The following is a 24,205-nucleotide window of genomic DNA, read 5'->3' on the forward strand; positions in this document are numbered from 1 at the left end:
TTCCAAAATTCTACAACTGATCGACGTTAGAGATATAGGTCTATAGTTCTGCACATCTGTTCGACGTCCCTTCTTGAGAACGGGGATGACCTGTGCCCTTTTCCAATCCTTTGGAACGCTTCGCTCTTCTAGAGACCTACGGTACACCGCTGCAAGAAGGGGGACAAGTTCCTTCGCGTACTCTGTGTAAAATCGAACTGGTATCCCATCAGGACCAGCGGCCTTTCCTCTTTTGAGCGATTTTAATTGTTTCTCTATCCCTCTATCGTCTACTTCGATATCGATATCGATATCGACCTCGAAGGGAACGATCTATTGACACGTAATCAGCATGGCTTCAGAAAACATCGCTCTTGTCCAACGCAGCTAGCTCTTTATTCGCATGAAGTAATGGCCGCTATCGACAGGGGATCTCAAGTTGATTCCGTATTTCTAGATTTCCGGAAAGCTTTTGACACCGTTCCTCACAAGCGACTTCTAATCAAGCTGCGGAGCTATGGGGTATCGTCTCAGTTGTGCGACTGGATTCGTGATTTCCTGTCAGGAAGGTCGCAGTTCGTAGTAATAGACGGCAAATCATCGAGTAAAACTGAAGTGATATCAGGTGTTCCCCAGGGAAGCGTCCTGGGACCTCTGCTGTTCCTGATCTATATAAATGACCTGGGTGACAATCTGAGCAGTTCTCTTAGATTGTTCGCAGATGATGCTGTAATTTACCGTCTAGTAAGATCATCCGAAGATCAGTATCAGTTGCAAAGCGATTTAGAAAAGATTGCTGTATGGTGTGTCAGGTGGCAGTTGACGCTAAATAACGAAAAGTGTGAGATGATCCACATGAGTTCCAAAAGAAATCCGTTGGAATTCGAATACTCGATAAATAGTACAATTCTCAAGGCTGTCAATTCAACTAAGGACCTGGGTGTTAAAATTACGAACAACTTCAGTTGGAAGGACCACATAGATAATATTGTCGGGAAGGCGAGCCAAAGGTTGCGTTTCATTGGAAGGACACTTAGAAGACGCAACAAGTCCACTAAAGAGACAGCTTACACTACACTCGTTCGTCCTCTGTTAGAATATTGCTGCGCGGTGTGGGATCCTTACCAGGTGGGATTGATGGAGGACATCGCAAGGGGGCAAAAAAGGGCAGCTCGTTTTGTATTATCACGTTATAGGGGAGAGAGTGTGGCAGATATGATACAGGAGTTGGATGGAAGTCATTACAGCATAGACGTCTTTCGTCGCGGCGAGACCTTTTTATGAAATTTCAGTCACCAACTTTCTCTTCCGAATGCGAAAATATTTTGTTGAGCCCAACGTACATAGGTAGGAATGATCATCAAAATAAAATAAGAGAAATCAGAGCTCGAACAGAAAGGTTTAGGTGTTCGTTTTTCCCGCTCGCTGTTCGGGAGTGGAATAGTAGAGAGATAGTATGATTGTGGTTCGATGAACCCTCTGCCAAGCACTTAAATGTGAATTGCAGAGTAGTCATGTAGATGTAGATGAAATGCTGTATACAAATTATTCAATTAATAATTACAATAAAGGAAATAACATGATATTTGAAATAAGGTAATACGAAATTTGTTCGTGATAAAGTTATCCTTGTAAAATACCGGTACAAAGCTGGCCATCTATGAGGTCCTTTCGCCTGATAGTTAAGTCAACTTTTATGTTAAAATTTTCCACAAATAGTTCATTTTAGCGCAAAATCGGTATTCAGTATCAGAAGCCGGTCGAGAAACCTTTGCCGCGCCAGGAAGCCGCGCGGTCAAAGGCGCATTGCCACGGTTCGCGCAGATCCCTCGTCGGAGTTTCGAATCCTTCCTCGGGAATGAGTGCGTTTGTTGACCTTAGCGTAAGTTAGTTTAAGTTAGATTAAGTAATGTGTAAGTCTAGGGACCGATGGCCTCAGCAGTTTGTTCCCATTGAAACTTACCACAAATTTCGAAATGAAAAAACCCTTCTAATGGTACCTCATGCACCCATGTATGATTAGTATGTGTTGAGACAAAGGGATGATGACTTGAAAAATAATATGTACATTATCGATTTCCGAAAATTGTGTTATGTTCCTGAAAACATAAGGAAATTTCATACAATAGAACGTCAATCGAAAGTAAGATACGAGGGTCACTCCAAAAGAAACCCACACTTTTTTTTTAATCCATCTTTTATTCTACATGTTTTAAGGTTTACAGTGTGTAGATACATCCTTTAGGAACATTTTTTTCATTTCTCCACATAATTTCCATCCCTCTCAAATAGCTTACGCTATCTTGGAATCAGCGCCTGTATACCAGCATGGTAATATTTTGGTCCAACCCGTTGGAGCCACTGTTTGGCAGTGTGCACAAGGGAGTCATCATCTTCAAACCTTGTTCCACGTAGAGAGTCTTTCAGTTTCCCAAAGAGATGATAGTCACATGGAGCCAGGCCAGGACTGTAAGGCGGGTGTTTCAGTGTTGTACATCCGAGTTTTGTGATCGCTTCCATGGTTTTTTGATTGACAAGTTCTAGGGGACTGATGACCATAGCTGTTAAGTCCCATAGTGCTCAGAGCCATTTGACTGACATGTGGCCGTGATTTGTCGTGCAACAGCAAAACATCCTGTTTTTGCCGATGTGGTCGAACATGACTCAGTCGAGCTTGAAGTTTCATCAGTGTCGTCACATATGTATCATAATTTATGGTGGTTCCACTTGGCATGATTTCCACAAGCAAGAGTCCTTCGGAATCGAAAGACAATGTAGCTATAACTTTTCCAGCAGAAGGTGTGGTTTTGAATTTCTTTTCTTGGGTGAATTTGTATGATGTCACTCCATTTATTGCCTCTTCGTCTCTGGTGAAAAATGATGGAGCCATGTTTCATCACCTCTCACTGTTCTTCCAAGGAATTCAACTCCACCATTCTCGTTCATTTCCTAAAGTTCGCTGCATACCGTTTTTCGTGTTACTTTGTGAGCCACTGTCAACATCCTGGGAACCCACCTGGCACAAACCTTTTTTAAAGCGAACACTTTCAGTACTCTGCAAACACTTCCTCCCCCTATCCCAACTATCGTGACAATTCGTTCACTGTGATGCGTATGTCAGCAGTCACCAGCTCATTAACTATCTGCAGATTGTCTGGAGTGCGTGCAGTAAGAGCCTGCCGCTGCGAGGACAGTCCTCAATATTGCCGTGCCCGCTTTCATCACGTGACCTGCTTGTCCACCGATTAACTGTACTGCGATCGACAGCGGCAACTCCATAGACCTTTTTCAACCTCTTGTGGATGTTCCCCACTGTCTCGTTTTTACAGCACAGTAATTCTATGACAACACGTAGTTTCTGGCGAACGTCAAGTGCAGCAGCCATCTTGAAGACATGCTGTGACGGCGCGACGCACGGGAACAAGTTGAACTAAGTTTGAAAACAAGCGGAAAGGATGTATGTATCTACACACTGTAAGACTTTCACACATGCAAAAATAAAAACTGTATTTTTATAAAAATAGTGTGTATTTCTTTTGAAGGGACCCTCATACATAATGGATGTACGAGAACAGGTCGTAGACTCATGGTTGATGACATATGGAAGTTTAGGTCAGACTGTTAGTCGTGCATGGGTAGCCAAATGGTAAGGCGATTGCTCGCGATAAGCGGGAACTCCGGGTTCGAGACCCGGGTACAAATTTTCATTGTCGCCATTCAATTTTACAGCTGATAGTACTCCTTGTTCGCAATTGCGGTTAATGTATTCAAAGATTAGGTGGACTGCTAAGACAAGGAATGAGGAAGTTCTCCGCACAATCGGCAAAGAGAGGAACGTATGGAAAACACTGATAGGAATCAGGGGTAGGAATATAGGACATGTTGACGTCATGAGGAAATAACTTTCATGGTGCTAGAGGAAGCTGTAGAGGATAAAAATAACTGAGGATGTAGGGTATGCAAATGCACCTCTGAGACGAGGAGGTTAGCGCAGGAGAGCAAACTGTGTCGGGCCGCATCAGACCAGTCAGAAGACTTAATGGAAGGTCAAATGAAATTCAAGAATTTAAGCAAAAGTAGCACTACAGTAGCTAAGGCGAATAAATTCACTCCAACTAATGCCGCTGTTAGTATCAAAAAATTTCTAACCGAACGACTGAACACTAATAAGTCAACTAATAAAGGTATTCAGACATTGAATAACATCATATCGACTTTGATAAGAAAATAGCCTAATGGCACCATTGAGTTTAAAAAGGAACCTATAAAAGTTTTTGGAGTCAGCCATGTCATACAAATATTTAGAATTAACAATGAGTTAATGAGTTAGTGGTACCAGAAGAACCCTCCGCCAAACACGTCATGTGGCTAGCGAAGTATTGATGTAGGTGAGTAGAAGTTGTGAAACAGGAAGATAATATAGGCTCAGTTGCAGGTGAAGCAAATAGCATACTGCTATTCATGGAAAGGATACAGAAAAACATAATTTTGTCTAGAAAAGACTGGATACAACACTCTTGCACATCCCGTGCGCTAATACTACTCAAATACATGGGCCCTTATCGGGTCCAACAGGATGTACTGAACATGTACGTACAGTAAGGGTGATGTAAATGGCCACAGGGTTGCCTGACGGCCGAGAGAATCTAACTCAAATGCTGAAAAATGTTAACTGGTAGACATTTGGAGGAAGTTACCCCACATGTCATGGCGAACGCGAAGGAACGTGCAATATCGAACGAGAATTCTGATGTAAGTGGTAGGCGTACGGAAGGAAAGTGCATTATGCCCGCACTCGCTTGTATTCGCTCGTGTTTAGATGGTTGGCGGTCTTAAAACGAATCACCAAAGGAATTTCGCGTCCTCTCTGCTTCGGCGTTAGCGGTACAGGAAGCTGACGTCTACTATCTAACCTACTTTTGTTGTTGGTCACATGAGTTACGCGAACGATAGTCCGAAGCGAATATAATGTTGCTGATTAATATATCGTATGTGTGTCTGAGATCTAAGAGATCCAGAGCACAAATGCCGAACGAAGTCAAATAAAATGGTAGAAAACTGGCAAAGCACTCAAAGATCCTACTGGGGATGTGAGAAAGTGGATAAATTCATTGGATGCTTGCATCAGGCACGAGCTGAGTGAATAAGGACAAGCTTTCTAAATCTTTTCCTTGAAATGGAAAAGCGCAGTAAAATTCTTTGGAAGAAAAAAGTGCGAATATATATCTATCATGGTCATAAAATTAAAAACAAACGAAAGAGCTGTTAATTGTCGTTGGCAGCTGTAATTATGTGGATGATGCTAGAGACTTTCGATGATAAATAAAAACAGTTTACTTGGGATCACGGTGTAGTTTGTCAGGTAGACTAAGATACAGGTCATATTCACTTTTCGCCTTTCATTAATCATATTTTATTGACAGTGTAGTTCTTACACGTACTTTAATAAAATCCTTGCAGTGCTTCGCATACGCCACTGCAGACTTCGGAAACCATCAGACAGAAATTTACATTAATCCCTGTCATACGGGTGTTATTTGAGCACTGGAACTGCATTTTAAGATTTTTATGAAGTAATAATATAAACTACACCAGTCACTTGTTAATGTTATTTTATTAGGACGATGCGTTTTGGCGTTATGCTGTCATTATCAGGTGCATTTGCAGTTACTTTTGCATTGTAATTAATATGAAGTGGGGTTAGTTCCCTTTGCTGCGTATGCCAGTGAGGTTATGAGTCGAAAAAGACCCCTGTTCAGGAAGATAAATACGTTATAATACGTACTTTATATAATAAGTCATTCTGTTAGTGCATTTACTTACATTTTTGTCAGTAATTTCGTTGTACTATCATTTGTTTACAGGAAGCCGTAGTGTCTTACAAGCTAAATACTTTCTGCTGCTAAAACGGTAGTATACAGTGAAGGTGAAACATCTGAATGGATTTGTGTCCTGACAAATATTAGGTGAGTAATTGGTAAATACATTTTTCCCAATGAAATCGGCATTCTACATTGGAGAAGTTTTTAAAGGTTTATTATTTAGAAACATGTCCCCCTATACTGTGACATGAATGAATATTTGCAATTTTTCTTATAAGACCATTAGGCGCTCCTCGTCTGTTTTATGTAACACATGAAGACCATGCGCTATATGATGGAACGGGTGGCCTATGTATTTTTATGACAGTGGCTGTTATCGATTTATTATAGTTGTTAGTGTTGTAGGCATATATATGTTCGTTGTATCTTTTTTGGAAGTGTCGCCCGCTTTGGACTACGTAAAGGGCTTTTCAGGTACTACATACTATTTTATGAGTACCTGACCGTGTTTATCTGCATGTGTGCGTGTGCAGTTTGTTATGCATTGTGAAGGAATCGTTAATATTGAGTGGTCTGGTCTGAACATGTTTGCTATTTCGTAGGAGAGTTTGCTTGTGAAAGGAATGCAAGCAGTGACATGTTTTTAATTTTCTGTGTGGAAGTTCGTTTAATATAGCCTTTCCTTTTCTTTTTTTATGTGAAGCTGTCAAATAGTGTGTAATCGTAGTCATTTGCTGTAGCTATTTGTTTGTTGTAGCGAGCTCATCAAGCTTTGCCTATTTATCCATTGGTATACTGCTGGCTTTGTTAAAGAGTGCTCTGTATGCAGCTTGCTTGTGTGTCATGGGGTGGCAAGAAGAGATGTTTACGATGATATCCACTGCTGTTGTCTTTCTGTAAACTTGGAAGGTGTGTGAATTATTTTCTTCTCTGATGTTAAAGTCTAGGAAATTGACGCTGCCATTGTTTTCATATTCCACCGCGAAATTTATATTTCTGCCGCCGAAACGTGCCGTGCTAATAAAATATTAGTAAAAACTGAGTGGTGCAGTACATATTATTTCATAAAAACTATCAGATACATATCAGCGACTGAAACACGAAACTGTCACTTGTCTCTGGTGCTAACAACCAGAGTGTAAATGCTCGCCCGCCTTCGGGTTATGTTGGTCGTCGGTAATTAGTGCTCTGCATTTAAACTTCGTCTAAATATGCAATGAGAAGCTAGTGAAAAGTGTCAACCGGCATAAATGAAAACTCTGGACTAATGTTAAGAAAAGCAGAAGCTGCTATTGACTAAGTGTGCTGCTTCCATGAATTTCATATTTGCGTACAAAGTGAGATATAAATCCTTCTTGCTTACTTCGTCAAAAACAGTCCGCACTCCATGGAAAATAATCCTCTCCTAATATCAAATATTCCCGTCGTGGCTCTTAACTATAAGAGTATACTGTTGTATGACCGCCCGGCTAGCCGCGCGGTCTAACCCGATGCTTCCCGAGCGGGAAGGCGTGCCGGTCCCCGACACGAATCCGGCCGGCGGATTCGTGTCGACGTCTGGTGTTCCGGCCAGCCTGTGGATGGTCTTTAAAGCGGTTTCCCATCTGCCTAGGCGAATGTGGGCTGGTTCCCCTTATTCCGCCTCAGTTACGAGGGTCGGTCAAAAAGTAATGCCTCCCATTTTTTTTTCTACTTAAAAAAATTAAGTTAAGTGAAAAATTTGAATTTGGCGCCATTCCTCAAACCTTCTTCTGCAATCCACTGCAGTAGTAACTTTCTGTGTCAACAGGTGGCAGCACAGAAGAAGTTTGTAAGATGGCCGACATCGATGTTCGTTTGAGACAGCGTTGTGTGATTGAATTCTTGAATGCAGAAGGTGAAACGCCCATACGCATTCATGAAAGACTGAAGAAGGTGTATGGTGTTGTGACAGTGGATGTCAGCACTGTTAGACGATGGGTTCGTCGTTGTAAGGACGCTGAAGGGCAAACACCGTTGACTGACGAAAAGCGGAGCGGCAGGCCGGTGAGTGCAGTGACTCCACACAACATTCAGCAAGTTGATGACATCATTCGTGGTGACCGTCGGGTGACTGCAGATGAAGTGTGTCGCATTATTTCTCTTAGTAAAGGCAGTGTGATCACGATTATTAAACAATTGGGGTACTCAAAAGTTTGTGCACGGTGGGTTCCAAGAATGTTAACCGATCAGAATAAAGAGGCAAGGAAAACAATAGCCTCCCAACACTTGCAGCGCTTCCGTTTGGAGGGAGATGAGTTTCTGAAAAAAATTGTGACCGGGGACGAAACATGGGTGCATTTTTTTGAACCCGAATCAAAGAGGCAGTCAATGGAGTGGCGTCACACAAGCTCGCCGAGGAAGAAAGAATTCAAAACTGTGCGATCGGCAGGGAAAGTTATGGCAACAGTTTTCTGGGATACAGAGGGTGTGATTCTGGTTGATTTTTTGGAGCAGGGATGCACAATAAATTCTGTTCAATACGTCACAACCCTCAAAAAACTTAAAGCACGTCTTCAGCGAGTTCGCCCAACAAAATCAATGGCAGATGTTCTTCTTTTGCATGACAATGCAAGACCACACACCAGTCGTCACACCTCTGACGAGATTGTCAAAATTGGATGGGAAGTTTTGCCTCATCCCCCATACAGCCCTGACCTGGCACCATCAGACTTCCATCTGTTCGGGCCACTAAAAGAAGCTCATCGTGGGATTCATTTTGAAGATGAGGAGGCCGTCAAAACATCCGTGCGTCAATGGCTTAGGAAGCAGAGCTGTGATTTTTACCGTGCTGGGATACATGCCCTTGTTCAAAGATGGACCAAAACTGTAGAGATGGGCGGAGATTACATTGAAAAATGACAAAATGATCCTCAATGTTGTGGTTTTCAACCTATGTAATTGCATTTAAATTTCCTGACAATTAAACGTAGAAAAAAAAATAGGAGGCATTACTTTTTGACTGACCCTCGTACATTATGTCGGCGAATGCTCCGCAAACAATGTCTCCACGTATGCGTACACCATAATTACTCTAACACGCAAACATTTGGGGTTACACTCGTCTGGTATGAGACGTTCACGGGGTGGGGGGAAGTGGGGGTGTCCACTGGGGGCCGAACCGCACAATAACCCTGGGTTCGGTGTGGGGCGGCGGTGGGGCGGATGGACTGCTTTGGCCTGTTGTGGGGGTTGTGGACCACTGAGGGCTACGGCGAACGACACCTCCCCGTCGTTTCTCGGTCCCAGGTTCAGTACACAATACAATACTGTTGTATCCTGGGTGGCGGTTAATAGGGCCAAAAAACAATAAAGCAGCGTTCATAGGCTATGTTCATTTCATAGCGGCCTCTTCAGTTCCTTCTAATTTAAACGCTTATTCACAGACACGCAAGCGAATTTTTGTGAACACTGGCGAATTGCCCGCGAATTCAGTGTGAGCAGCTTCAGTCGTTTGACTACCATCAGGTTCACAAAAGAATTCACTGAATCATGTTAAGCGAAATATAAAACTATTATTGTTGTCATTGTTATTATATTGTTTCCAGTTTTAACAGGAATAAGTACACTACCTGTCACAGTTATTTACAGACTGAAAATGTAATTTATGTTATGATACGGTAACAGTAAATAATACATGATCTAACCACCTGACAGTAACGATTTCATATTTCGCCTTGCATTGTGTTGCGAATACTTTCTTCAGCTAGATTATGCTAAGACGACTGAAAACAATTGTGTAAATAAAGGCCGGCCGGAATGTCCGAGCGGTTCTAGGCTCTACAGTCTGGTGCCGCGCGACCGCTACGGTCGCAGGTTCGAATCCTGCCTCGGGCATGGATGTGTGTGATGTCCTTATGTTAATTAGGTTTAAGTAGTTCTAAGTTCTAGGGGACTGATGACCTCAGAAGTTAAGTCTCATAGTGCTCAGAGCCATTTGAACCATTTTTGTAAATAAAGTACTTTACTAGCAGATTAAGGCGATTATACGACAGTTTTCAGCTACGAATATTCCTTAGCTGTGTATGTATTTATTCCTTAAAGATCTTTCATACAAAATTAGACAATTAACAGCTCGTACGAAGGCGTACAAGAGAACATTCCGTCCACGTCCAATCAAAAATGGTTCAAATGGCTTTAAGCACTATGGGGCTTAACCTCTGAGGTCATCAGTCCCCTAGAACTTAGAACTACTTAAACCTAACTAACCTAAGGACATCACACTCATCCATGCCCGAGGCAGGATTCGAACCTCCGACCGTAGCACCAGCGCGGTTCCAGACTGAAGTGTCTAGGACCGCTCGGCCACAACGGCCGGCCACGCTCAATCCGTGAATTAAACGGGAAGAATACTTAATATAAACTGACGGAAAAACATTGCGAGACGAAAAAATAATTAATGTAGAACAATGAAATTTGCTAATACATTTATCTAGGTAACGTATTAAAGTGGTTAACACTGCGAGGTCACAGGTTAATGTGAACGCGAGGTAAGACACTGAAAATTTAAAACGCTGTTACATTAATAATCGCTGTAACCGCCTAAATGTTGAATGGAAGCAAGAAAATATGCTTTCATTGTACAGGTGCCGGATGTCAGTTTGTGGGATGGAATCCCATACGTGCTGCTCTTGGTCGGTCAATCTAGGGACGGTTAATGCTGTTTGTAGATGGCGCTGGAGATGCCACCTGGTGATGTCCCATATGTGCTCCACTGGAGACCGATCTGGTGGTCGAGCAGGAGAAGGTAACATGTCAACATTCCGTAGAGGATGTTGGGTTGCAACAGCGATATGAGGGCAGACGTTATCCTGTTGGAAAACACTCCTTGGAATGCTGTTCATGAGTGGCAGCATAACAGATCGAATCATGAGACTGAAATACAAGTTTGAAATCTGGGTGTATGGAATAGCCACGAGAGTGCTCCTGCTATCGCACTAAATCGCACCCCAGACCGTAACTCCAGGTGTAGGTCTTGTGTGTCCAGCACGCAGACAGGTTGGTTCCAGGCCCTCAACTGGCCTCCTTCTGACGAACAAACGGCCACCACTGGCACCGAGGCACGACAAGCTTTCGTCAGAAACCACGACAGACCTAAAATCTGCCCTCCAAAGGGCTCTCGCGTGACACCACTGAAGTCGCAGGTATCGGTGGTTTGGGGTCAGTAGAATGCACACTTAAGGACGTCTGGCTCAGATCTGTCCTTGAAGTAAAAATTTATTGTGGTACTGTGGTGCCAACTGCTGCTCAAATTGCTGCTGCAGATGCAGTACGGTGCTACAGAGCCACAAGCCGAACACGACAGTTCGGTAGTGCCACAGGGGCGTCCGGAGCCTAATCTTCTAGTGACCGTAGATTCTCGTGACCACCACAGCCAACAATGACGTACAGTGGCTACACTTTGTTAGAGGAAATGTTTAAAATGTCCTCCGTTAGCGAGGATACATGCATCCACCCTCCGTCGCATGGAATCCCTGATGCGCTGATGCAGCCCTGGAGAATGGAGTATTGTATCACAGCCGTCCACAATACGAGCACGAAGAGTCTCTACATTTGGTACCGTGGTTGCGTAGATAAGAGATTTCAAATGCCCCCATTTATGAAAGTCAAGAGGGTTGAGGTCAGGAGAGCGTGGAGGCCATGGAATTGGTCCGCCTCTACCAATCCATCGGTCACCGAATCTGTTGTAGAGAAGCGTACGAATACTGAAATGTGCAGGAGCTCCATCGTGCATGAACCACATGTTGTAAAGGCACATGTTCTAGCAGCACAGGTAGAGTATCCCGTATGAAATCATGATAACGTGCTCCACTGAGCGTAGGTGGAAGAACATGGGGCCCAGTCATGACATCACCAACAAAGCCTGCCCAAACGTTTACAGAAAATCTGTGTCGATGACGTGATTGCACAGTTGCGTGCGGTATGTCGTCAGCCCACACATGTTGATTGTAAAAATTTACAATTTGATCACGTTAGAATGAAGCCTCATCCGTAAAGAAAACATTTGCACAGAAATGAGGATTGACACATTGTTGGATGAACCATTCGCAGAAGTTTACCCGTGGAGGCCAATCAGCTGCTGATAGTGCCTGCACACGCAGTTCATGGTACGGAAACAACTGGTTCTCCCGCAGCACTCTCCATACAGAGACGTGGTCAACGTTACCTTGTACAACAGCAACAGGGTTACCGTCAACTGCACAAGGAATTGCCTCGTCCAATGCAGGTGTCCTCGTCGTTCTAGGTCTTCTCCAGTCGCGAGTCATAAGCTGGAATGTTCCGTGCTCCCTAAGACGCCGATCAATTGCTTCGAACGTCTTCCTGTCGGGACACCTTCGTTCTAGAAATTTGTCTCGATACAAACGTACCGCGCCACAGCTATTGCCCTGTGCTAATCCATACATGAAATGGGCATCTGCCAACTCCGCGTTTGTAAACATTGCACTGACTGCAAAACGACGTTCGTGATGAACACTAACCTGTTGATGCTACGTACTGGTGTGCTTGATGCTAGTACTGTATAGCAATGAGTCGCATGTCAACACAAGCACCGAAGTCAACATTACCTTCCTTCAATCGGGCCAACGGGTGGTGAATCGAGGAAGTACAGTACATACTGACGAACTAAAATGAGCTCTAACATGGAAATTGAGCGTTTCCGGACACATTTCCACATAACATATTTTCTTTATTTGTGTGTGAGGAATGTTTCCTGAAAGTTTGGCCGAACCTTTTTGTAGCACTCTGTATAGACATCATCTTTCTGAAGTAAAAATATATCTACCAACTTTGGTTATGACGGACAACTCCTTCACGGTGTTGCATGTTTTTTTTTAGTATATAACATAGCTCCATTCAGAAATTCAAAACTACTCTCCAAAGTTGTCGTTCAATTAATGACTCAACAATTAGAAATTACAGAGAAAATCTTCAGCAGTTAGACTAGATGTACAAGAAACCCGATGCTAATTTAAAATATAACTTATTTCATGATACACTTGTAAGAGAATTTGAAAACTGTTTCCCCAAGAAAGTGGTTAAATCAAATTATAAGAAACTATGCAAAAAACCTTGGCTTACTAAAGGAATAAAAATATCTTGTAACCACAAAAGGGAACTGTATCTAACAACAAGAAAGAGTAATGACCCACAAGCAGCCAAATATTATAAAAACTACTGTGCTACATTAAGAAAGGTTGTTAAAAAGTCTACAAGCATGTGCATCATGTCTGAGATTAATAACTCTGATAACAAAATCAAAACAATTTGGAATATTATTACAAGGGAGACAGGACAACCAAGAGTACAAGATGACGGCATCACCATCAAAGCGAATGGAAACTTGATAAACAACAAGCCGGAAGTAGAAAACATTTTGAATAATCATTCCTTAAATGTTGTAGAGAAAATAGGATCTAAATGTTCCTTAGAAGAAGCAAGGCAGTTAATGGAAGAGGCCTTACCCACACCATTTGATACAATTGAAATTCCATCCACCTCTCCTGCTGAAATTAGGAAGATAATAAACTCTCTCAAGAATAAAATCTCACATGGAATTGATGGCATTTCCAGCAGGATAATAAAAGATTGTTCCCAAGAAATAAGTGGGATTCTTAGCCACATATGTAATAGCTCTGAAGTAGGGTATGTTCTCATATAGAGTGAAGTATGCCATTGTTAAACCACTTCATAAAAAAGGGGATATGTCTGATGTCAACAACTACCGCCCAGTCTCTCTTCTGACTGCCTTATCCAAAATTCTTCAAAAAGTAATCTATTGTAGAGTAGCTCCACACCTTTGTAAAAATAAAGTTTTAACAAAATGTCAGTTTGGTTTCTAGGAGGGTTTTTCAACGGAAAATGCTATATATACGTTCACTGATGAAATATTAAATGCTCTGAGTAACTGGAAGTCACCCGTTGGTATTTTTTGTGATCTACCAAAGGCTTTTGATTGTGTAAATCATGAAATACTTCTAGATAAGATCAAGTACTGTGGTATGAATGGGACAGTGCTTAAATGGTTTAAATCATACCTAACTGGAAGAGTGCAGAAAGTTGAAATAAACAGTTCTCATAATCTGCAGAAAACTGGTGATTTCTCAAACTGGGGAACGATCAAGAATGGGGTGCCGCAAGGTTCGGTCTTGGACTTCTGCTGTTCTTAATATATATTAATGACCTGCCATTCTATATTCATGAAGATGCAAAGCTGGTACTTTTGCCGATGATACAAGTATAGCTATCACACCCGACAGACAAGAATTAACTGGTGAAATTGTAAACGACGTTTTTCAGAAAATCATTAAGTGGTTCTCTGCAAATGGGCTCTCATTAAACTTTGACAAAACACAGTATATACAGTTCCACACCGTAAATGGAATGATCCCATTAATAAATAGAGACTTCGATCAGAAATCGGTAGCTAAGGAAGAATGTTCAAAATTTCTAGGTCTATGCATTGATGAGGGGGTTGAACTGGAAAAAACACGTTGAGGATCTGCTGAAACATTTGAGTTGAGCTACTTATGCTATTAGGGTCATTGCAAATTTTGGCGATATACATCTGAGTAAATTAGTTCACCACGCCTATTTTCATTCTCTGCTTTCGTATGGCATCATATTCTGGGGTAACTCATCATTGAGTAAAAGAATGCTCATTGCACAAAAGTGTGTAATCAGAATAATTGTTGGAGCTCATCCAAGATAATCCTGCAGACACTTATTTAAAGATCTAGAAATCTTCACTGTAGCCTCACAGTATATATATTCACTTATGAAATTTGTTTTTAACAACGAATTCAAAAGTAATAGCAGTGTACATGGCTACAACACTAGGAGAAAGTATGATCTTCACTACTCAAGGTTAAATCTAACTTTGGCTCAGCCCGCATCTCGTGGTCGTGCGGTAGCGTTCTCGCTTCCCACACCCGGGTTCCCGGGTTCCATTCCTGGCGGGGTCAGGGATCTTCTCTGCCTCGTGCTGGCTGGGTGTTGTGTAATGTCCTTAGGTTAGTTAGGTTTAAGTAGTTCTAAGTTCTAGGGGACTGATGACCATAGATGTTAAGTCCCATAGTGCTCAGAGCCATTTGACCCTTTTTTTTAACTTTGGCCCAGGAGGGGGTAAATTATGCTGCCACAAAATTCTTTGGTCACTTACCTAACAGTATCAAAATCTGACAAATATCCATATCGCATTTAAAAGGAAATTAAAAGAATTTCTTAATGGCAACTCTTTCTACTCATTGGATGAATTTCTGGATGTAGTAAGTGGGTAATTTCCTCACCTCCACAAAAAAATTTATTGAGTGTCATGTAATATTTTGTCTAATGTAATACCTTGTATAGACGCCTGTTATTAACCTGACACGTTCCACATCATTACGAAGTGTCGTATTCATGATCTATGGAATAAGTACTAATCTAATCTAATCTAATCTTAGTGTATGTCACAGTAAAAATCACTCTTTGCCATGCACTACATAGTAATTCGCAGAATAAAACGTAGCTCTTGACGTCGAATTAAAGCGAGGAATCATGCTCCTTTTCTTATCAAGGAATTGATAACAGCCGGCCGCGGTGGTCTCGCGGTTCTAGGCGCGCAGTCCGGAACCGTGGGACTGCTACGGTCGCAGGTTCGAATCCTGCCTCGGGCATGGATGTGTGTGATGTCCTTAGGTTAGTTAGGTTTAAGTAGTTCTAAGTTCTAGGGGACTAATGACCACAGCAGTTGAGTCCCATAGTGCTCAGAGCCAATTGATAACATTCTTCTATTGTGGCACCGCACTGTGTAACACAAGCACAAATAACATCGCTCTAAAACAGGGAATGTTTCGCTGTGTGTCTACGACACCGAAATTATGGTGTACCGCGCTCGTGTATTCAGTTTGTTTTGCAGCATTATGAGATAATAGGTGGCGACGTTTGCGTGTCGGACAAGCGAACTAGTTAAGAATGATAAGTTCTAACCGGTCACAATCGCCGTATCCGGCTGTGGTCGCCGATTAGCAGGCAGCTCCAGCGAGCTCCGTGTCGATGCGCTCTGAGCAGTGCGTTCGTCTCGAGACGTAAGATGACAATCGATATTTACGCAGTATCGCTCACGGGAGTCTCAACTCTGATGTTGCAGTATCGATATGTCCTTGCAATAGCACAACGTCGTTATTAAAAACAATATATCGAGCATCGATGATGGCAGTAAAGCTATACTACTTATTACGATTGTCAACATTCGGTATTTGTCGTTGGGCCCATAGCATAGTATACTTCATAATGTGACGTCTTGGAAAGGAAAGGTCTAGACTAGCTGCAATAAGTTTAACATTCTATAAGGCAGTTGTTTCGGCTTTATTGTCATTATCAAGCAACCCGCGAATATGACATTGATGAGGCTAGCTACATATATCGTGGTTGTCCATGTGAAAAATTATGCGTTTGAATTACACATTGGTACTTACGTCTAGCCTGATTTGAAGTCCGTACTCTATCTATAGTAAACTATTACTGCCTAATTGGTAGTAATTACGTGATATGTAGTAATTATAAACACGTGGAATACATTTCAGCAGTGTTTTGATATTTCGTTTACTTAAAATTACGTTTAGTATGATGCTGACTGATGACCATAGACGTTAAGTCCCATAGTGGTCAGAGCAAAAGTATGATGCTATGTGTTTGTGAATTATAATCAGCTAAGCAATGGTAAAGTTATGTTTCACTGATTGGATGTTGCTGTGAATTACATTTCTGGTCTGAGTATGTTTTGTTATCCATATGTACTAGTCTTTTTCGAGTTCTAGTATGTCAATAACCTTTTCCAGATTTTTGTCTAAAGTCTTGATTCCATTATCAATCACAACGCCAGAACTGCTTCTCTGGTGTCCTCACCTTTCTGAAAACCAAACTGATCGTCATCTGACACCTCCTCATTTTTCTTTTCCAATCTTCTGTATATTATTCTTGTCAGAAAACTGGGTGCTTGAACCGTTAAGCTGATTGTGCGATAGTTCTCGCACTTATCTGCATTTGCTGTCTTGGATTTTGTGAATGATGTTTTTTGAAAAATCTAATGATGTGTCGCCGCTCTCATAGATCCTATACACCAACTTGAATAGTCGTTTCGGTCCCACGTCCCACAGTGATTTTAGAAATTCCAATAGAATGTTACCTATCCTTTCTGCCCTATTTGATCTAAGGTCTTCCAAATCTCTCTTAAATTCTGACTAACACTGGATCCCCTACCTCTTCTGTATCGACTCTAATTTCTTCCTCTGTCACTTACTCAGACACTTCCTCCTCCTCATACAGCCCTTCAGTGTATTCTTTCCTCCTAACCACTCACTCTTTTACTTTCTGCAGTGGAATTCCCATTGCACTCTTACTGTTTCCACCCTTGCTTTTAATATTACCGAAGGTTGTTTTGATTGTGCCACGTGCTGAGTCAGTTCTTTTGACGATCATTCCTTTTATCATTTCTTCCCATTCTTTCTACTGTCATTTCGCCTTCACTGCCTTGCACCTATTTATATCATTCCTAAGTGATTTATATTGCTGCATTCATGTCTTTCATTGAAAAATTTTTACTCCCCTCTTTCGTCGATTGACTTAAATATTTCTTGTGTTAACCTAGGTTTCTTTGCAGCTGCCTACCTTGTAGCCATGTTTACTCGTTTTTAGACATGTCCACTCGTGTGGTATTTCTTATCGCAGCATCTTTGGCTAACTTCAATTGGTCTCATCATTCCTCAGCACTTCAATAGCTCACTTCCTTGCATACTGATCGTTCCGGTCGTTTCTAGTCCATATTACTAAATTGTGATCTGAGTCAATGTCTTCTCTTGGGTACGTCTTACAATCTAGTATTTGACCTTGGACTCTCTTCGTGACCGAAATCTATGTTCTATCAACCTATCTCGCCATTCGCCAAGTTATGACATTAATTTCTTTTCTCCACAGTTCGACTGAGTACTTTTTTCATTAGGTAACTATAAAAGATTACATTTGACACGTAGTTGACCCTGTACTTCTTGCAAATATTTCATGAGCTCCAATACAGATCAATTACAGAATACTATTACCCTAGGTTGTGCGAATGCAATTGCGTGCCGGCCGCGGTGGTCTCGCGGTTCTAGGCGCGCAGTCCGGAACCGTGCGACTGCTACGGTCGCAGGTTCGAATCCTGCCTCGGGCATGGATGTGTGTGATGTCCTTAGGTTAGTTAGGTTTAAGTAGTTCTAAGTTCTAGGGGACTAATGACCACAACAGTTGAGTCCCATAGTGCTCAGAGCCATTTGAACCATTTTTTTGCAATTGCGTGTGTCGACATGGCACAACCAAATGGTTCAAATTGCTCTGAGCACAATGGGACTTATCATGTGAGGTCATCAGTCCCCGAGAACTTAGAGCTACTTTAACCTAACTAACCTAAGGACATTACACACATCCATGCACAAGGCAGGATTCGAACCTGCGACCGTAGCGGTCTCGTGGTTCCAGACTGAAGCGCCTAGAACCGCACGCTCACTCCGGCCGCCATGGCACAACTGCTTTCTATTTTACACAACTGACTAATTCTACGTTGCATCACTGTACTTCCTCGTCCATTATAAGCATCGACGGGTGTAACCGACTTATACTCAAGTCCTATGAATACTCTTAGTTGACAATGAAAAAAATTGAGATTAGCTGAAAGTATAGTTGAAGTATAGTTGAAATGCAGTTGCCGTACTGCGTGTACCTCGCCTCCAGAATAATATGACTGTACTCGTACCTTTGCGATTACAAACGAGGATGTAAAGCGCTTCGCAAAAGGAAAACAAGGCGGAAGCTGGAAGCCTTTTTCTGTGAGTTCTTTCTTAATATCCGCCTCTGACGCTGCCAGTGGTCAAGTGGAAACGGATGTAAAACTACCTGCTCCACTGCGGTTGACTTCCTTCCGCAGTTTCTGCGCGAAGGCTGCACGCAAAATACACAAAGCACTGTGTTTCCTCGCAGAACAATCGCTCTTTTCTTTACTGAAAACATTTCCCGGCGCCATCCTCTTGGATTTAACTTTTCACTGGTTAGTGAGACATTCCCTAAATATTGGCCACGTGACAAACTGAAAGCGGTATCTGAACACACTCGAACGCGAGATTATATCTACCAATAGTTTTGTTGATGAAGCGTTTTCATCGAAATCCATTGTTCCCACAATGGCCAATTTTTTCCGTTTTCCGTGGTTGATATGTCAAAGCTCCTTTATCTTCACCTTCCAACGCTGAGGTCACATCTGTGACTGTCAGCACTCGTATTTAATCCACACCCCTCAGATGTCTGATTTATAAGGGGCAGTCAAACGGAAATGAGATAGATGAAAAAAATTGGCCAGGTGCGATTATGCATGTAGATACTCCATCCAATCCTGGAATCGAGAATCTCGGCGATTTATCCCGGTTATCGATATTGATACTGGTAAGATATCGGTCCCAGGGTTTGCACGCCTTTCAACAATGTTTTAATTTCAAGATTGAAGTCAGATAAGAAATGATAAAAAATATTTTTTCGTCTGATATAATTACAAATTGACTATTTTCTGATTTTCTTCCTTTATTTGCGCTATGAAACATTTCTTCTTGCCAAATTTCATGATTCTACGTCAAGGGGAAGTACCCATGCGTTTTTAATGAGTGAGTTTGTGAGTATCAAAACACTTGGCATAAATGGCCATATCTTTTGATTGCCCTGACTTAGAAGCTTCACCTTTTCACCCCGCCAAGGGTCCGTAGACCTTAATATGTGAAGTAAATTTCAACTTAATACGTTTACCTGTTCCTGAGAAAATGGGCTTAACAGATGGGTGGACAACAGACAAAAAATGGTCCAAATGGCTCTGAGCACTATGGGACTCAACTGCTGAGGTCATAAGTCCCCTAGAACCTAGAACTACTTAAACCTAAGTAACCTAAGGACAACAGACACATTCATGCCCGAGGCAGGATTCGAACCTGCGACCGTAGCGGTCGCGCGGTTCCAGACTGTAGCGCCAGAACCGCTCGGTCACCAGCGGCCGGCGGACAACAGACACTCTGATAACAAGAGACAATTATTCTTCGCATGATACAATTACAAATTAACAATTTTCGGATTTTTTCCTTTGATTGTAGTCTGAAACCTTGCTTCTTTTCAAATTTCATGATTATTGACAAATGGGAAGTACACTGTGTGACCAAAAGTACCCAGACACCTCCAAAAACATACGTTTTTCATATTAGCTGCATTGTGCTGCCACCTGCTGCCAGGTACTCCATATCAGCAACCTCAGTAGTTATTACACATCGTGAGAGCAGAATGGGGCGCTCCGCGGAATTCACGGACTTCTAAAGTGGTCATGTGATTAGGTGTCACTTCTGTCGTACGTCTGTAGGCGAGATTTCCACATTCCTAAACATCCCTAGGTCCACTGTTTCCGATATGATAGTCAAGTGAAGGGGCACGTACAGCACAAAAGCGTACAGGCCGACCTCGTGTGTTGACTGACAGAAACCGCCGACAATTGAAGTGGGTCGTAATGTGTAATAGGCAGACATATATCCACAGCATCACACAGGAATTCCAAATTGCGTCAGGATCCACTGCAAGTACTATGGCAGTTAGGCGGGAGATGAGAAAACTTGGATTTCATGGTCGAACGGCTGCTCATAAGCGACACATCACGCCGGTAAATGCAACGACGCATCGCTTGGTATAAGGAGCGTAAACATTGGATGACTGAACAGTGGTGTGACGAATCGCGGTACACAATGTGACGATCCGATGGCAGGGTGTGGGTATGGCGAATGTCTTGTGAACATCATCTGCCAGCCTTCGGAGGCGGTGATGTCATGGTTTGGTCGTGGTTTTCATGGAGGGGGCTTGCACCCGTTGTTTCTTTGCATGTCACTATCAAAGCACAGGCTTACATTGATGCTTAAATCTTGCTTCCCACTGGTGAAGAGCAATTCGGAGATAGTGATTGCGTCTTTCACAATGCACGGCCTGTAGCGGAGTGGTTACACGACAATAACATTCCTGTAATGGACTGGCCTGCACAGATTCCTGACCTGAATCCTCAACACCTTTGGGGTGTGTTGGAACGCCGGCTTCGTGCCAGGCCTCACCGACCGACATCGATACCTCTACTCAGTGCAGCACTCCGTGAAGAATGGGTTGCCATTCCCCAAGAAACCTCCCAGCACCTGATTGAACGTATGTGTGCGAGAGTGGAAGTAGTCATCAAGCCTAAGGTGGGCTAACACGAAACTGAATTCCAGCATTACCGATGGAGGGCGCCACGAACTTGTAAGTCATTTTCAGCCAGGTGTCCGGATACTTTTGAACACATAGTGTAGGTTATAGGTTTTGATGCGCGAGTTTGCTAGTATCGAAATATGTGAACATAACTGGTCGTACCTTTTGATTGCATTGACTTAGAAGCTAACGTTTATTATACCATCGATGGACCACAGACATTAGCAAGTGACATTTCAGCATGATGCGTCTACGCGTTTCTGAGAGAAAGCTATGTCAACAGACGGATGGGCAGACAGTCTGTCTGCTAACAAATGCCAAAAATTATTTTCGTGTTATGTCTTAACAATTTGCGTTGGTTGTAGTTCAGAACACTGCTTCCTGACAAATTTCGTGATTGTAGGCTAACGGGAAGTACTCTACAGTTTTTGATGCGTGGGTTGCGAGTTCCAAATTGTATGACATAAATTGTCGTATCTTTTAATTGCACTGAGTTAGAAGCTTCACTTTTTTACATTACCAAGGGACCGAAGACCTTGACTGATGACATAAATTTCAACTGGATTCGTGTACCCGTTCGTAAGTAAGTAAACTGTTTATTGTTTCAAAAATAATAACAATAACTGTTAATACATGAATCCGACTGTGAGATGAGATCGTCAATGCCTTCATGAAAAACTTTTTGCGGTTGCCTACGAAACTTCGGTTTTACTCAGGCGCGTATCCTCTTCGTCCGAAGCAGTTCGTCAGACACGAACGTGTTTCATCCCGGCTCCAAAGATATGGAAATCGCAAGGGGAGAGGTCGGGACTGTATTGCAGGACGTGTTTGTGTCGACTATGCTGCAGAAGTTTCGCTGGAAAGCCCCTACACAGCCGCCGCGCACACCCGATCCGTCCCTGTGCGATTCCTATATTTTTGGGGCCCTTGTAAAGTATATGCAACAAATACGTAACGTATATGTAACACAGCTACAACCAATATTGCCTATGTTCGTGTGTGAAAATGGACTCGATAAGCAACTTGAGCTATCAGTAAATGGAATCTAACCTGCATCACACCGTACGCGTTGTATGAGTGTCAGTTTCACAGCCCTTTAAGCCCTCAACAGATCGTATCACGAAAAATTTAAAACTAACATTTGGAAAAGCTGCCTGACTGTATTTAGAAGTGATAACAGAATCTGACTTGTGCAATGGAATTTACTGGATCTGAGTTCATAACATGTTGTTGTGCGTCAGAGTCTCTGTTTTCGCCCTAAGTTATGCACTCACCTCATTATATAACTGTCTTTTTCGATGTGGATTACAGCAATTGGCAGCAGCATGCAGCAGCAGAGGCTAAAGCTTATTGTTACTAACAATGAATTTCATAAAAAGGAGTTTGTTTGGGTCCTGAAAACTAGTAAATAACTTGTGAGAAGGGATTTCATAAATTAAATCTATTTAAAAACTTCACAAATCGTCAATGACTATTATTAATAATGGCGAAATGCCTCACAATTACTGTATAAGTATCAATAATGGGTGAACGTAATATTTACAACTTATTTTGTGTCAAAGTTACGTTAACATTTAATAACCAGAGCATTATTTGGAGGATAAAGAGGCTTCTTTAACTGAAAAGCAAAGCATGGTGTTGTTACAAACTCGGACTAACAATCAAGAGTCTAACCCTGCAAATGCTTTTGTGCTATGCTTGCGAATTTTACCTTTAATTCCACCTTCAAGCGTAGTTAAGCCATCCAAGTCTCTCCTGGCTTTATAAATGAAACCAGGCCTTGAGTTTGATGATCTCTGCCATCAACGACGTGAGGGCAGCGTGTCACGTTTTCTGTCTTCGAACTCTCGACCGACACTACCACTTCCACTCTCGCGGACCGTCCTCGTCTCACAACAATGCTTAGAATCGCGCTCCGATGTTGCGCCCTCAGGATGTTACTATCGATTATCTGAGTGCTTACACAATGCAAAGAATAGCGTTAAGTTGGTTATACAAGGAGGCGGAGCATATTGTGTTGCCAGTAGAGAAGCTGTAGCAAAGCGTACAAGGAGGCAGGGTCTATTGCATTGCTAGTAGAGGAGCTGTAGCAAAGTGTACAAGGGAGTCGGGGCGTTTTGCGTTACCAGTAGAGAAGCTGTAGCAAAGCGTACAAGGACGTGGGGCAAACTCCGTTGCCAGTAGAGAACCTGTAGCAAAGCGTACAAGGAGGTGGGGCAAACTCCGTTGCCAGTAGAGAAGCTGTAGCCAAGCGTACAAGGCGGCGGAGCATCTTGCATTGCCAGTAGAGAAGCTGTAGCAAAGCGTACAAGAAGGTGGGCATATTGCGTTGCCAGTAGAGAAGCTGCAACAAAGCGTACAAGGAGGTGGGGCATATTGCGTTGCCAGTAGAGAAGCTGTAGCAAAGCGTACAAGGAAGTGGGGCGTATTGTGTTGCCAGTAGAGAAGCTGTAGCAAAGTGTACAAGGAGGTGGGCGTATTGCGCTGCCAATAGAGAAGCTGTAGCAAAGCGTACAAAGAGGCAGGGCGTATTGCGTTGTCAGTAGATAATCTGTAGCAAAGCGTACAAGGAGGCAGGGCATATTGCATTGCCAGTAGAGAAGCTGTGGCAAAGCGTACAAGAAGGTGGGCGTATTGCGCTGCCAGTAGAGAAGCTGTAGCAAAGCATACAAGGAGGCGGAGCATATTGTGCTGCCAGTAGAGAAGCTGTAGCAAAGCGTACGAGGAGGCAGGGTGTATTGCATTGCTAGTAGAGGATCTGTAGCAAAGTGTACAATGGAGGCGGGGCGTTTTGCGTTACCAGTAGAGAAGCTGTAGCAAAGCGTACAAGGAGGTGGGGCAAACTCCATTGCCAGTAGAGAAGCTGTAGCCAAGCGTACAAGGCGGCGGAGCATCTTGCGTTGCCAGTAGAGAAGCTGTAGGAAAGCGTACAAGAAGGTGGGCATATTGCGTTGACAGTAGAGAAGCTGCAACAAAGCGTACAAGGAGGTGGGGCATATTGCGTTGCCAGTAGAGAAGCTGTAGCAAAGCGTACAAGGAAGTGGGGCGTATTGTGTTGCCAGTAGAGAAGCTGTAGCAAAGTGTACAAGGAGGTGGGCGTATTGCGCTGCCAATAGAGA

The 24,205-nt window shown here is 42.7% G+C and overlaps 1 protein-coding gene across 2 annotated transcripts in view; it reads left to right on the plus strand.

The window, feature by feature from the left end:
• The window catches only part of LOC126278962 (uncharacterized), a 297,991-nt gene that overhangs the window by 50,075 nt on the left and 223,711 nt on the right, over positions 1-24,205 (plus strand). Inside the window, exon 2 of one of the 2 annotated variants that reach the window (XM_049979246.1) lies at positions 5,844-5,945. The exons of the other annotated variant lie outside the window; for it this stretch is intronic. The gene's annotated coding sequence lies outside the window, so the exon portion shown is untranslated. The remainder of the gene's footprint in view (positions 1-5,843; positions 5,946-24,205) is intronic. 2 annotated transcript variants of the gene reach the window in all.

This window comes from Schistocerca gregaria, chromosome 6, assembly GCF_023897955.1.
Source record: "Schistocerca gregaria isolate iqSchGreg1 chromosome 6, iqSchGreg1.2, whole genome shotgun sequence".
Taxonomy (NCBI): Eukaryota; Metazoa; Arthropoda; class Insecta; order Orthoptera; family Acrididae; genus Schistocerca; species Schistocerca gregaria.